Below are 15,167 nucleotides of genomic sequence, written 5' to 3' on the forward strand. Positions count from 1 at the left end.
CTTGGAATCCTCTGAAGTGGTTATGGAAAACAACCGAGGGGCCACTGTAGACTGAAACACGTAGTCATAAGAAACAAAATTGTACTTGTTTGGAGTATATTTCTTATTGAGGTGGTCATTCCTATCCAAGAGTTCCATGGTTCTTTGCGAGTCTGGTCTTCTCTCTAGCAACAATCTGGTAATTAGGCTCTTGGTAGCGGAGACTCACATTTTAATATGCTTTCCTGTTTTCATGTGTGTGCTACAAGAAACAGTAAATGGTGGAGATGAAATTGCTTCCAGGGAATGAGCTTCTAAAATAAACACGTAATAAATGTGAGTTTCAATATGCCTAAATATCTTAGGGAGCCCACAACAGCTCTAGCCTTGTAAAACTGACCAAAATAACTACAGATTTTAGAATTAATAAAGTACAGAAAGAACTAACACATAAACTAGAAACGACTTCTATGTGAAGGATTGGGAGGTGACTGCTTAGCTGCAAGGTATGTAACTGAATAGTTACAATTTCCAATTTGGGCTCCAGCCACAGTGGTCCAAGTAATATCATACGCTGAAGAGATTTGGCATTAATAGATATAAAAACAGGCTTCTGTGTGTGTGTTGTGTGTGTGTGTGTGTGTGTGTGTGTGAAGTACAGATGAATAAAGGAATTGTAGCCAATGATTTCAACAAAGAATGCTAAAATGTAGAATCTCATTCTTTTTATTATATTTTGTTTTTGTGAATGAAATTAGACATTTCTCTTAATTAGACACCCCTTTGTGATGACTACATATTATTTGCTCTGTTTTTACAAAATATTGTATCATACAATCTTCTTAGACTCAGCATATCTGCTTTTGAATGGCCCTCATCTCTCTAATCACTGTCCCCCTGTGGCCTCAGTCTGTGCTGCTGTTCCCATCTTCAGCCAGCCACTCACAAAGAAACCCAAGGGCTGTTCATGATCCTCCCTTAGTATTTTCTTTACTTATCAACTGTTACAATTTGGTAGATAGTTCTTTAATTATTCTTTTGTAATATTGTAAAACTTTCTATGTGGCTGTCTTAGCATTGTTTTATCACTATTTAATTTGGTCTGATTTCCCAAAAGCAAAAGTATATTTTATTAATATCCTAAAATATGAAAATTACTTCTTTACTAAATATAATCTGATTATTCATAACTATTTTGTAACTACTTTCACTTTCTATATATCATACTTCCTGCTATAAATAAATATATTAATAAATAAATAAAAATTAGGAAGACCTTTAATGTTAACTTTTGTATATTGCTCAAAAGGCTAGCATGTAAGATCAATAACTTTCCATATTGCATTGCTCTGTGATGCATGTAACTTACTTCTTGCTATATAGACTTTGGTTTTATCAACTTTAAAACTAAAAGTTAAAGTAAAATAATACTCAGTAATCTAGTTCTTAATAATATTCAAACTTAAGAGTAATGTTACATGAAAATCCAGGAAGCATTAAAATATTAATTAGAGACATTTATCCATTGGTTTACATATTTCTAGAATTGAGTCATAGAGACTGTTGGGGTAATATTCTGATCCATCTACTTGGTTTATACAGTGATTCTAGACGGCATGTATGGAGCATCTTTTGACTAAGGACTATAAGATAGATAGTATAATAGATAAGATTCCATCAGTAGATTTTAGAACCTGGTTATTAAATAGGAATTTGATAATGGTGTAACACTGGATAAAAAGCAAGATCTATTTTCTATTTATTTGGATAGCATGCATTTTATTCACAAAACTTCTCCAATATTCTTCACATATACCTAAAATAAAGTGTTTAAGAATGGATAACGGGTAAACTAAGGATTTTTAGAAGTTCAAACTGTCATTGGCATAATTTATTCATTTATTTTATATAGTGAATTACCCATTCAGATTCAAGATAATTAATGAGCTCAATATTCTATTTGGTTTTGCATATAATAGATAAACTTACATTGAACCTATCATTTCTGTAATTCTGATCATATTATTTTCCTTTTATTGCTTTTTGTTTTCTCTTTTTAAATTTTTTTATGTAATTAACACATTTCTCATTTGTTTTATATACCTACATCAATTTCCCTTCCTGTTCTTTCTCCCTGACTCCCATATACCCTCCATTTCCACTTTTCTTCAATCTACATTCAGAAAAGGGCAGCCTCAAATGGGCTAGCACACAGCAGAGCACATCAAGTTGAGGGTAGGGCCAGGCTCCTCCATTTGCATCAAGGCTGCAAGGTAATCCGGCATGGGGAACAGTTTGGTACTGGCATAAAAACAGACACATGTGTACCACAAATTCTAATTGTTCTTAATAAAAACCTAGAGTCAGATACTAGGGATTGAATGCTGAGACATCAGAGAAGCAGAGCAGCCAGCCAAGAGAGAGACCTTTGACCTCTACCAATGTTCAGACCAAAAAGATTACCCTGTGCATCCTCTTACTGTATTTACAGACTGCACTGAGTTCTTGTCTCCTCCCACTTTATATTCATTTATCAGCCCATCATATCCTTTCTTATCTCCACCTCATTAGTGCTGGAATAAAAGGTGTATGACGCCCATGTACTAGGATTAAAGGTGTGACCCAACACTGCCTGGCTCTGTTTTACTTTGACACTTGATGAATCTAGTATAGCCTAGAGTGGACTTGAACTCACAGGGATTTGTCTGCCATTGTTTCCTGAGTCCTGGGATTAAAGTTTAGGGCCACCTCGCCCTTGCTTCAAATGTATTACCTCTACACTCTGATGTTCAGACGAGCTTTATTTGTTAAAACAAAAGAAAATATCACTATATGTATATATCAATGGAAACAAATCAAATATCCTAACATAATTCCACACCTATAAATGCCTGATTTTTTTTTGTCCAGGAAACCAAAATCATATAATGGGAAAAAGGAAGCATTTTCAACAAATGTTGCTGGTATTACTGAATGTCAATATGTAGAAGAATACAAATAGATCCATATCTGTCACCCTGCATAAAACGCAAGTCCAGGGGGATCAAAGACTTCAACATAAATCCAATTACACTGAACTTGATACAAGAGAAAGTGAGAAGTAGCCTTGAATGCATTGGCACAGGAGGCTACTTCCTGAATATAACATCAGCATGAAAGATACTGTGAGCATCAATAAATAAATGGGACATCCTGAAATTTAAAATCTTCTGTAAGGCAAAGGACACTGTCAATAAGATAAAGCAACAGACTGAAGAATTGAAAAAGATCTTCATGAACCTCACACCTGGCAGGGGGCTGATCTCCAAAATATACAAAGAACTCAAGAAACTAGACATCAAAATATCAAATAACCTAATTAAAAATGGGGAATACATTTAAAAAGGAGAATCTCAAATGGCCAGAAGACATTTAAGGAACTGTATAACATCCTTAGTCTTCAGAGAAATGCAAATCAAAATCTTGAGATACCATCTTATTCCCAACAGAATGACTAAAATCAAAAACACTGATGTTGTACAAACACTTATGTTGGAGAGGATTTGGAGTAAGAGGAAAATGCCTCCACTGCTGGTGGGAGTTCAAACTTATACAGCCACACTGGAAATCTATATAGCAATTTCTCAGTAAAATAGGAATCAATCTATCTCAAGACCCAGCCTTACTTGTAATAGCCAGAAACTGGATACAACCTAGATGACCCTCAATTGAAGGATGGATAAGGAAAAGGTGGTAGATTTACACAATGGAGTATTACTCAGCCATAAAAAATAATGACCTCATGAAATTTTCAGGCAAATGGGTAGAAGTAGAAAAAAAATCATTCTGAGTGAGGTTACCCAGACACATGGTTTGTACTCTCTTATAAGTGGATATTAGGAGTAAAATATAGGATAACCAACCTATATCCACAGCCTCAGAGAGGCTAGATAACAAAAAGAGAGATGCATGGATTTCTTTGGAAGGGGAAGTAGAAGAGATCTCTTAGGTAAACTGGGTGCAAGAATGGGGAAATTTGGGATGGGAACTTGATGGAGCAGTTTGGATGGGCTGGGTTTAGGATGCAGGGTTGGAGTGGGACAGTGGGAAGAGTTATGAAAGATATGTCTTAATGAGGGTGCACATTTCAGGGTTAGGGAGAAATCTGGTGCCAGGGAAAGTCTGAGGAATCTACAAGGATGACCCCAGTTAAGAGTCCTAGAAATAATGGAGAGGGTTCCTAAACTGTCCATCTACTGTAATCAGATTGGTAACTATCCTAATTTTCATTGGAGAGTGTTTATCTAGTAACTGATAGAAGCAAAGGCAGAAACCCACAGCCAAGCACTGAGCCAAGCTTTGGGAGTCCTCCTGAATATCACACTACTTTTCATTCCCACATTAAAGAAAGAAACACATACAGAGTTAGTAAGTCTATGTGAAAGTGGAAGTATGCTAATTGGCTCTGAATTCTTGGTTTATGGGGTTCACATTGCTCAGTTCTCTTAGGGGTTGGGTATACACGACCATGCCCAGTTTATCAAATTAGTGGTTCTGAGGATAAATGAAGTAGGGTCTCTATATAAAGTAGTTTACCAAGTCTATCTTTGTTCTTAAATTAGGATGTTCTTATTTATAAAAGAAAATAATGCAGTCTTTTCCAAGATTCCTTTCAAAAGTCTAAAGTTGTATTTTGTTGCCTCAGTTGCAAGCCAACTGTGAAGATAAAACAGTGCTGGCCAGTGAGAACTAGAATAAGCTCATCCCTGTAGAAGAACTTCTGTTTGCTCCTAACTCAGGGCATCTTGATCTCATTGGGCAGCCCCAGCTACCAGTAAGTTCATATTGTAGATGACCTCTAAAACTGTTAAGGATTTTGCTTTTGCTCTGTCTTGCAGATTAAATTGTGCTTGAAGGGTTTTTTTTTTTTTTTTTTTTTTTTTTTTTTTTTTGCTAAAATTTCAGAAAGCAGTCATGCAGGAAATGTAAGAAAATTGAAATTTAAACTAAAAGTGTAGATTCCAAGATACAGAGATAATTGAAATCTGCAATCTGCATTAGTCAACAAGAAAATAAAATGGAGCTATATATATTTTTTTTCTGTCTTTTTCTGAAGCTTATTTTAACAAAAGCTATCTTGAGTAATAATATGATACAAAATCAGTTGTATATATAAATATATGCAAATGCAAACATTAACTATATTAATGTTTCAAAGTATTATCTACCAGGATATTTCAAGATATTACACAAACCAAAATTATATGTGATCAAACTGGACTCTCTGAATGTGGCTGACAATGGGGGCTGACTGAGAAGCCATTTATTAAGGCACTGGGACTTGTTTTTACAGCATGTTCTGGCTTTTTGGGACCCTAGTCTATATGGATGCATAGCTCCCTAGGCCTGGATGTAGGGGGGGGGGGCTTGGACTTCCCACAGGGCAGGGTTCCCTGCCCTCTCTCAAGTAGGGAGGGAGAGGGAGAAGGGTGTGTGGGGGAGCGGGAGGGGATTGGGAGGAGGGAAGGAAGTGTAAATAATTGAATGGGAAAAAAATAAAATTATGTTTAAGGATAAGAAAAAAACAAATATAGACAAAATAATTATAGAATAATGAGGGAAATAGTATTTGCAACCTTGTTTTAGTAACTTTCCTAAAACATTGTACTATATACATGCTATTGGTAAAAAGAAAAAAATAGCTCTGCTACTTCTTCATGTAAATATTTTGAAGCTCTTTATTAGCAGAAAATATGTTTAAAGTATATTTTTGATAAAGAACTGTTTCTAAAATATACAGAAAGCTAATAGCCAACATTCCAAATTAATATCACCTAGGGAAATATTGGCAGATATTTCACTAGAGAAATGGTGCAAGATTACTAAATATGTGACAACTCATTCATTGTCATTAAACATGATCACCTGTACAATTCACAAATAAACTGCTGATTATCATCAAATCCTTAGGATAGTTAATATGTTAAGATATACATTAGTAGTAGTAGTAGTAGTAGTAGTAGTAGTAGTAGTAGTAGTAGTATTTGGTAGCAATCACTAATAGGAACAAATTTCCTGTTGAATTTGAATTAGATGATAACCTGGATATTAATCACACAAGGAACTAATAACAAGAACTCTAAATAAATGCTATTGGCATATGCAAAACTCAGGGATTTTACACACTTTAGTGTGTGTGTATGCATGTAGGTATGTATGTAAAATTTTTGGAACAGTTTCTCTGAGTAACTTTGATGCCTGTCCTGAAACTATCTCTTTTTGACTAAACTTGCCTTAGACTTAAAGAGATCCACCTGCTTCTGCCTCCCAAGTTTTGGGATTAAAGGCCTGTACACCACCACCTGGCTATTTCTCTTAAGATAGTAAACAGTGCCGGGTGTGGTACTACATGTGTTTAATTCCTGGGCCGGGGGTGGGGGGGAGAGGCAGACTGATGTTTATGAGTTCTAGGCCAGCCTGGTTCTAGGACAGAGTTAGTTCCAGGACAACCAGAAACCCTTGTCTCGAAAAAACAAATAGAGAATAAACAGTGTCATAATAAACCAAAAAGTGATGTTTTCAATGAATAATTAAAAAGCTGAAGAGTCCATGTAGGTTCAAAAATTAGTAAACAAAATTAGTGTTACTGCTAAACTACATTTACTCTCTGGGTCACAGTGAGTAAATTCTAATGTATCTATGATAAATGATTAGAAACAAGAAAGAAAAACCATCTAGAAAACATGAAAACACCATTTGTCTAAAGGCTGATGCTGTGTTGTCTGAGTGAAAGATAATAACTACAATACTTCAGTATTACTAAGTATAAGTCTTTATGTTTTGAAGCTTTAAACATGTTTAAATTATTTCAGTGTATGGTGTGTGTATGCGTGTGTCTGTGTATCTTTGTCTGTATATGTGTTGTTTGTGTTTCCCTATCTCTGTGTCCATGACTGTATATGTATGTTGTGTGTGTGTCTATGTGTGTGCTTTGTGTGTTTGTAAGGTAATTGTCTGTGTTTCAGAAACATTGAACTTTGCTTGGTTATAGCCCATGAAGCAGCTCCTAACCAGGAGAGCTTTTATGCCTACCCATCAGTAAAAACTTAGCTTTAAGCTGGATCTCGTGAAATATAGCCAGAGCATCATTTTCACTACTCTTCCGTCCATGCTAAGGTCAGCCAGTCTCTTAACATTATATTAAATCCACAAAAATCCTAAATTCTACTAGGTTTCAAAATGTTATTGTTTTTCTAAACTTTTTTTTTATTTTAAAGAAATTGTTTTCTACATATATAAATTTCTGTGAAAGGTATTTATACATTATTTTAAAGAACTGTACATAGTATTCAAATATGCAGAAGCTTTGGTGTCTTTTCCCAATAGCAAACAATACATTTTTGGAAATTACAAAATGATGATAATCAACTATGCAAACATAGAAAAGGTTTCCAGGAGAAAAAGGAATGTTACCACTACCCACCAAAAGAAAGGGTGTGCTTCAGAGTGAAAACAAAGCTCCCAGGAAGTGCTGACAGCAGCTAATTCTCAGTATTATAATTGGAGAGTTGGTTGCTTCTTTGTTTTTAATATTACTTGTCTTTACTTTCATTTATCACAATATTTTTCCAAAGAAACTAGATTGATTTTTAATGTTCAAAGAAAACAGTAAGGCTGTTTTTATTTCAAAAATAAAATCAGTCTTGATAAAATTTAGTTGCTACAACTCCTGTTTTGATTTATATCCTGACACTTTTAGACTATTTTATCTCAGTAACTAGTAAGACCGATTTCTAAGTAAGGAAGGAGACAGGGGAAAAGAGACAAAAAGGAAAAAATACAGCAAGAAGAAAAAGGTAAAGCATCATTTTTGTAGTCAGGGTGACCAGCTTCCAGGACTGTACCCAGGGTGATGAAAAGAATGCCTTCTCAGAGCAGTGAAGAACTTAAAAAATAGTTCTTCTCTATCTTTATGCTAGACTTTTCTATCTGAAGGTAATAAGGAAGCACAAACTTTCCTGATGGTAACTTACGAATAAGAAGAACAAGCACACACTTTTCTCTTTTCCTTTATCATGAATAATCTCTCTTCTTTGACAGTCTCCCAACACAGTTAAATCTCTTTATGTAGTTATATATCTCTCTTTACATCCATATCCCTCTCTCCTGCAAAGCTATAAATCTGTAGATAAAGTTGCGTTTCTTTTCACAGTTACATGCTCCACACAGTTGCATACCTAGGGACATCTCTTCACACAGTCTCATCTTTCTCCATACAGTTACATCCTCTACAAAGCCACATAAAGAAATCTTCCTTTACATATATCTCTTCTACATACACATCTCTTTTCTGTACACCTACATCTTCTTTATCTCTCTAGCCACCCAGCTCTCTCGGAACTTCTCTTTCTCTCTCATATTTAGCTACATCTCCCTTAATGTGCACAGACACACACACACATATACACACACAAATGCTATATTGCACACACACAAATGCATATGTTGTATGTGTGTGTACTAAGTACATGAATACCATAGTTATAGGACCATTCCTATATATTTACCTTCAATGTGAGAATATAATTATATAGTATATTTATATGTTTATATATGTATAAGATTATGCATACATATATATGCATCTGGGTGAATATATATGAACATTGACATGTATACATATACAGATGGGTTCATGTATATGTGTATATGTATGTATTATACTCATATAAATATGTAAAACTATACACATATGTATATCAAGTATATGAATACCATGTTTACCTTGAGTGTAAGAATATATTTTGTATATGCACATATTAATATTCATATATGTACACATATATTGTCAACATGCATACATATATGTGTGCATATATGTGAATATAAGTGCATATTAATGTGTTATGCACTCAAACACACACATATATGTACTTAGTATGTAAATATATTTTCAAATTCATGACAAACATGTTGAACAGTTATTTTAACTGTTCTTAATACTACAGGTTCTATATTGTGTTAGGGAAATTTTCTTGTTAAGGTTTATAAAGCAATACCTATGTGAGTGTGTGTCCATGTGTGTATATATTATATTGTTAGTACATCTTATGTTTTTTTGTTTTTTTATTCATTTAGTCCAATGCGTATTACAACATGAATAATTCATATCCAATTATAATGAATTTAGAATGTCTCAAAATTAATTGCAAAATATAGAAATTGGTATCAGTGGTTAGAATTTATAATTTTGTTCCAAATACTTGACATAAAGTCATAAGTGTAGTAACTCTTTTTCAATGGTGTGTCTTTAGTGATTTTTTTTATTTTATTTTATTTTTTTAATTAATTTATTTATTAAAGATTTCTGTCTCTTCCCCACCACCGCTTCCCATTTCTCTCCTCCTCCCCCAATCACGTCCCCCTCCCTCGTCAGCCCAAAGAGCAATCAGGGTTCCCTGCCCTGTGGGAAGTCCAAGGACCACCCACCTCCATCCAGGTCTAGTAAGGTGAGCATCCAAACTGCCTAGGCTCCCACAAAGCCAGTACGTGCAGTTAGATCAAAAACCCATTGCCATTGATCTTGAGTTCTCATTAGTCCTCATTGTCCGCTATGTTCAGAGAGTCCGGTTTTATCCCAGGCTTTTTCAGACCCAGGCCAGCTGGCCTTGGTGAGTTCCCAGTAGAACATCCCCATTGTCTCAGTGTGTGGGTGCACCCCTCGCGGTCCTGAGTTCCTTGCTCGTGCTCTCTCTCCTTCTGCTCCTGATTTGGTTCAGTGATTTAATAAGATCTTACTAGCATTTCATTCTGAAGATTTAGCACTTCCTACAATCACCACTCTTGAGACCATGCCTTTTAATTACTATGTAACCATCAGGAACACAAACCATTTTAATCATAGCGCTCTTTTTTTTTGTATTTTATTAATTTTACATACCCACCCCAGTTCCCCCTCCCTCCCTTTCTCCCTTACCTCAATCTCTCCCCTTCCTGCCTCTCATCAACTCCTCTCTCTCTCTCTCTCTCTCTCTCTCTCTCTCTCTCTCTCTCTCTGTGTGTGTGTGTGTGTGTGTGTGTGTGTGTGTGTGTGTGTGTGTGTGAGTGTGGACAATCCTTGGGAACTGGTACTTTCTACCATGGAACTTTTGAGGTTTGAACTCAGCTCATCAGTCTTAATAACAAACAAATTTGCTCACTGAAAGATCTCATCAGCCTGAATCCATAAACTTAAAATTATTTCAAAATAAAAAGTTAAAACATATAAAATTATTCTGTGAAATAAAAATTTAATCAAAAATATTTGTATAGCCCCTGTACCAGGCTTTTACTTTTTATCTACCAATTACCTCCCAAACCATGACACAGAGACTTCTTACTAGTTATGAATGCTAACTAATTAGTTATGGCTTGGGTTAGGCTCATCTCTTGCTAGCTCTTATAACTTGTTTCTTATTGTATACATTTTGCCTTGGGGATTTTTACCCTTAATTCTGTATATGTTTCTTTCTTGTCATGTCTATGTCTGGCTGGTGGTTGCCTGGCTGGCACCCAGAGTGTCCCACTTTCTCTCTTATTCCCTCCCTCTTCTCTTCTTGTTCTACTTAGGCCTAGATTTCTCCTCCTATGTATTCTCTCTGCCAATCAACCCTGCCTATCCTTTCTCTTCTTAGCAATCAGGTGTTTTAGGCAGGCAAAATAAAACAGATGCAACACATCTTTACATAATTAAAAAATGCAGCACAAACGAATGTAACATATCTTTCCATAATTAACAAGGGCATCAGAAACAAATATAACATGTCCTCACATAGCTAAGATACTATTCCACAGCATAAACAAATGTAAAACATCTTTACACAATTTAAGGACTTGGTACAAGTCTTAAAATTATTTACTCAAATTTTTTATATTTTTGTATAGAAGCCATTAGTAGATAGACTTTTCAAATATATTTTTCCATTTCTTAGTCTGTTTGTATTGGTCATGCAGAAGTTGTTTAGCGTGATAGTATTGTATACATCCAATATGCTTTCATTGTCTATTCTCTGAGAATCATATCTAACGTGTATTCCTAGCCCAATGCCCTTCTTTCTCTTCATATACAATACGTTTGTAATTTCAGATCTCATATCGTTCCATTTTGAAAGTTATAATTTCATGCTTCTTCATTTGGACATTTGAATTCATCTTTCCTCCTCTCTGTTTTATTTCTTTTTTTTGGTAAATTTTATTATTTTCATTTATGGGTGAGGATGTGTGTCTACAAATAAATGAGACATGTATGTGGTGCCCAGAGAAGATGGAAAAGAGTGTGGGATCTGCTGGAATAGGAGTTGCAGGTGTTTGTGGGGTGTATGACCTGCATTTGGGGACTGACCTCCAGTACCCTGAAAGACCAGCAAGTGGTCATAACCACAGAACTTTATATTCAGTAATTCTTGATTTCCTTTTTCATGTCAGGTTTCTAGAGCAAACTCAAAAGAATATGTCCACTAAATCTATTTTGATACCACACTGAAGAAAACTCGTTTCTTTCTATTCACTGTTCTCTGCATATCTCCACTGCTTTTATTTTAACCAGTAAGTTTGAATTTGTAATTGTTTCTCATTTTCATTTGTCTAGAATTGCAGTGGGTTCCTGAGGAACACTCATTTCAAACTTGTTTGTGAGCAAGGCAAACACTGTTTAGTATCAATGCTAGTTTTATTCCACGTTGACTAGAAAACATTAGGAAGTACTTTGATACCTATACTGCATTCATGTATAAATTACATGATATATCCCCTATATTTAAGATATTCCTAAATTATATATTATGCATCTACCAACAAAGTAACATAATAACTATTTTAGTTTTAGTTTAACAACCATGCAAATAAGATTTTTGAAAAACTCTGAGTATTACACAGTTTTAGGATTATGTTTTGAACTTTATGTAGCTAAGACATGTACTTAGGATACATAAGATAGATGTACTTATTCTCCATCCTTCTGCACTCACTTGTCATGCCCAGGAATCATAAGCATTCACCAAACACAATGTATAATATTTGCATCTATTTGTTTAATTTTGTACAGGAACTAATTTTTAATCTATACTTTTTTCTTACTACTATTTTAAAATTTTCTTGCATGATTCTTCTTCATTCTGAAGGATTTCACCACTAAAGCAAGCATAGTTTTCCATTGTTTCTACCTTTTTGCCTTGCCAGGGTTTATCTCAAAGAATGGTTGTCTTTTATTCTAAGAAGTTAAGGGTGTGTAGCAGAGAAGTGTAATGGCTAACTACAGACCTTAACATTATGTTATAACTAACCTAGAAGGAAATTAAGGATGGTATTTTTTCTTTAGCTGAACAAATGTGGTGAATGCTTGCCAAATGAATAAAATGAAGCAATACAAAAAAGGATTAGAAAGAAAAATCACCCGCATTCCCTGTTCAGAAAAAGAAAATTGAATTCAGCAAGGTTTTTAAAGCATTTTCATATAAATCATATTCACATATCGTCAAAACGCCTACTCCTACTTTCGCCTACATTGTTCTGTAGTTATTAATACTGGTTATGAATGGTAGTGAAGAATTACATTTCACAATTGCACTGAGTAATATGTTGAATAAATTGCATGTTCTGTCAAGAATAAAGTCTACTTGTTTTTACAGAATACTGAATAAAGAAAGGATTTTCAGTCCTGTCAGTTCAAGTACAATGTTATTAGATTTACCAGAATGAAAAGTACATTACATCTGTGTGGTACTGAAATATGTTGGAACTGGACGACAAAACGGTATATGGGGAGTTTTGGAAGGAGGAAAAACAGAGGTAAGTATACTATAATCTCAAAAAATAAAGAAATAATTTAAAAATAAAGTAATAAAGTATAATTCACATTAGTTATAAATATAAGGTGTATCTAGGACCCCTCTTCATATGTATCTGAAACATATTTTGTAAGCATCCAAGACAACCATGAAAGTAAGATCTATTGGAAATATGAGGGAGTTAAGTGCTATTGTGTCTATCATTTCTTCTTGAATAAGATATTCAGATGCATTTGATAAGAGATAAATAATCATTAAGGTTTACTTGAGGATAAAAATGAGGATTAAGGTTCTTTAGTTTTTGCTGGGAGTTTGTATATTGGGAAGGAATGCGCTATGCTTAGGAGGCAGAGGTGAACATACATAGTCTCAAATTATGATACATAGATTCTCAAGTTGAGCATCAAAATAATTCTAGATTGAGCAAGAATATTCATAAATATGTTGATGAATACTCATCTAGTTTGCATAATTAACTAGTTGTGCTTCTTTTCTTTGAAGTTATGAGCAGTCTGTCACCCATGAATGCCAATGCCTATGCCTTGTACCATATACGCCTACTTATCCACATAGACACTAAGATCTCAGTGAACTCTTTTGTTAGATTAAATTGAAAGACAGTGAGGTGGTAGGATAAACTACAAACGCAGCAGGACATTGAGTTTCCAGCCGAGTAAATACTTGACAACTTCCGTTTCCATGAAGCATTTTAAATTGTCAGTGCACTGAATTGTCATCTCCACTCACCTCAATGGCATATGAAGTGTCACTAAGATTTTGATTTCCTTGGTAACCATTCCATTGTGAAATTTGGATCCCTGCTTCTACTCCCAGGTGTTTACATTTGAAAAGAAGTATCAGAGAGTTCCTCAAGAGATCTCCAAGTTTTCCTTACAACAGCCTTTCACCTGCACTACTTAATAAAAGCTATAATAGCTATTTGTGATTGTAATTATATATTATAGGTTAAACTCTCTTTTTCTTTAAGTAGAAATTACACAATAAAAATCAGAAGTGTCCAGATAAGAGCCAAAGCAGATGTCACCAGATCTCTTGCATGATAAATATGTTTTTGGCAAAAATGAGTTTGGTTTGGAATCTAGGACTGCTGGTCCTGTAGACTTGAGATGACTTTCTGTGAAATAAGGGTCCTGTGGATTACACAGTAAGTGAATATTTCATTTATTCATCCACAGATTAGTGCTTACCAGGGATCCACAAAAATAGAGCGTTCCTACATGCACTGTGTATACCTTATTGTGGGAAGTAATTCCTCCTAGAAAATACACAAGTTGCATGTTTAGAAGATCATGCCAATACTTTTGAAAACCAATTTCTTCTAAGTTGTAGACTATACAAAGCAGCTAAAACATAACATGCCCAATTTATTTCATGAAATAGGCTTGTTCCTATAGCTACTTTGCTGTAGAATAGGTCCCTTTCCTACATATTTTGAGGAAAATATAATCCATTAGATCCTAAATACTTAAGCTCCAGAATAGGAAAATTGAAGAAACTTCACAAACAACCATTTGTTTACAGTTTAGAAAGCCTTAAGTCCCTTCTAAGACTCTTGTATTTTTTACTTGGTCTTTATATATTCAGGCCTTCAGAATTCCCATTGATATGAATTAGTCAAGCCCATTGACCAGTCTTTATCTAGCAGGGGCAGCTTCCAGATGGTTATGATGTGATAAATCTCATTACTATCATCAGTCATAGAGTACTGGTAAATAGTTTGATATTGTTCTATACAACTCAATCCTCTGGAGTGGCTTCTTTATTAACAGAACTTTTCCATTCTAGCATTTCCAATTGTCTTAGTCCTTTAATCACTTATAACATTTGGTTTTTAAATAGACATTCATTTTAATGGAGAAAGCTTGAACCGAATGCTGTTAAATGATCCCTTGCTTATAAACAAAAATCTAGAGAGATTTTTTTTCCTTAGGACACTATGGGAAGTCTGCTATTAGTGTTGAAGGGGGCCATGCTTCATCTCAAGCTGGTAACAGTACTTAGCTACCTTGTATACATTTTTACTGGTTATTGCCTCAATGTTCCTAGAAGCTATCAAGGCCAAGTAGTAGGGCCAAATTCTGAAAGCAATCCATTTTTGAGACTGTTTTAATGAAGCTTCAATGAATATTATTGGTTGTTAGAAATGCCAATGAAATATTAAGAGAGAATGAAACAGAACTGAACCAGAAGAATCTCTGTTTACAATATAAGTATATCTTAGCAAGTCTAACTGAGAATTCCAGGGCAGTAATTAGTTAACACAGAGCCTTTTGGTAGACAGAAATGGTAAAATCAGTATTAGCATAAAAAGTGAGGACGTGGTTGCTCCAAGGCATAGTTGAAGGGAAGAATATTATAATGGAT

The sequence above is a fragment of the Microtus oregoni genome, unplaced genomic scaffold (genome assembly GCF_018167655.1).
Source record: "Microtus oregoni isolate MIOR12 unplaced genomic scaffold, Mior012 000053F_ref0000044, whole genome shotgun sequence".
NCBI lineage: Eukaryota > Metazoa > Chordata > Mammalia > Rodentia > Cricetidae > Microtus > Microtus oregoni.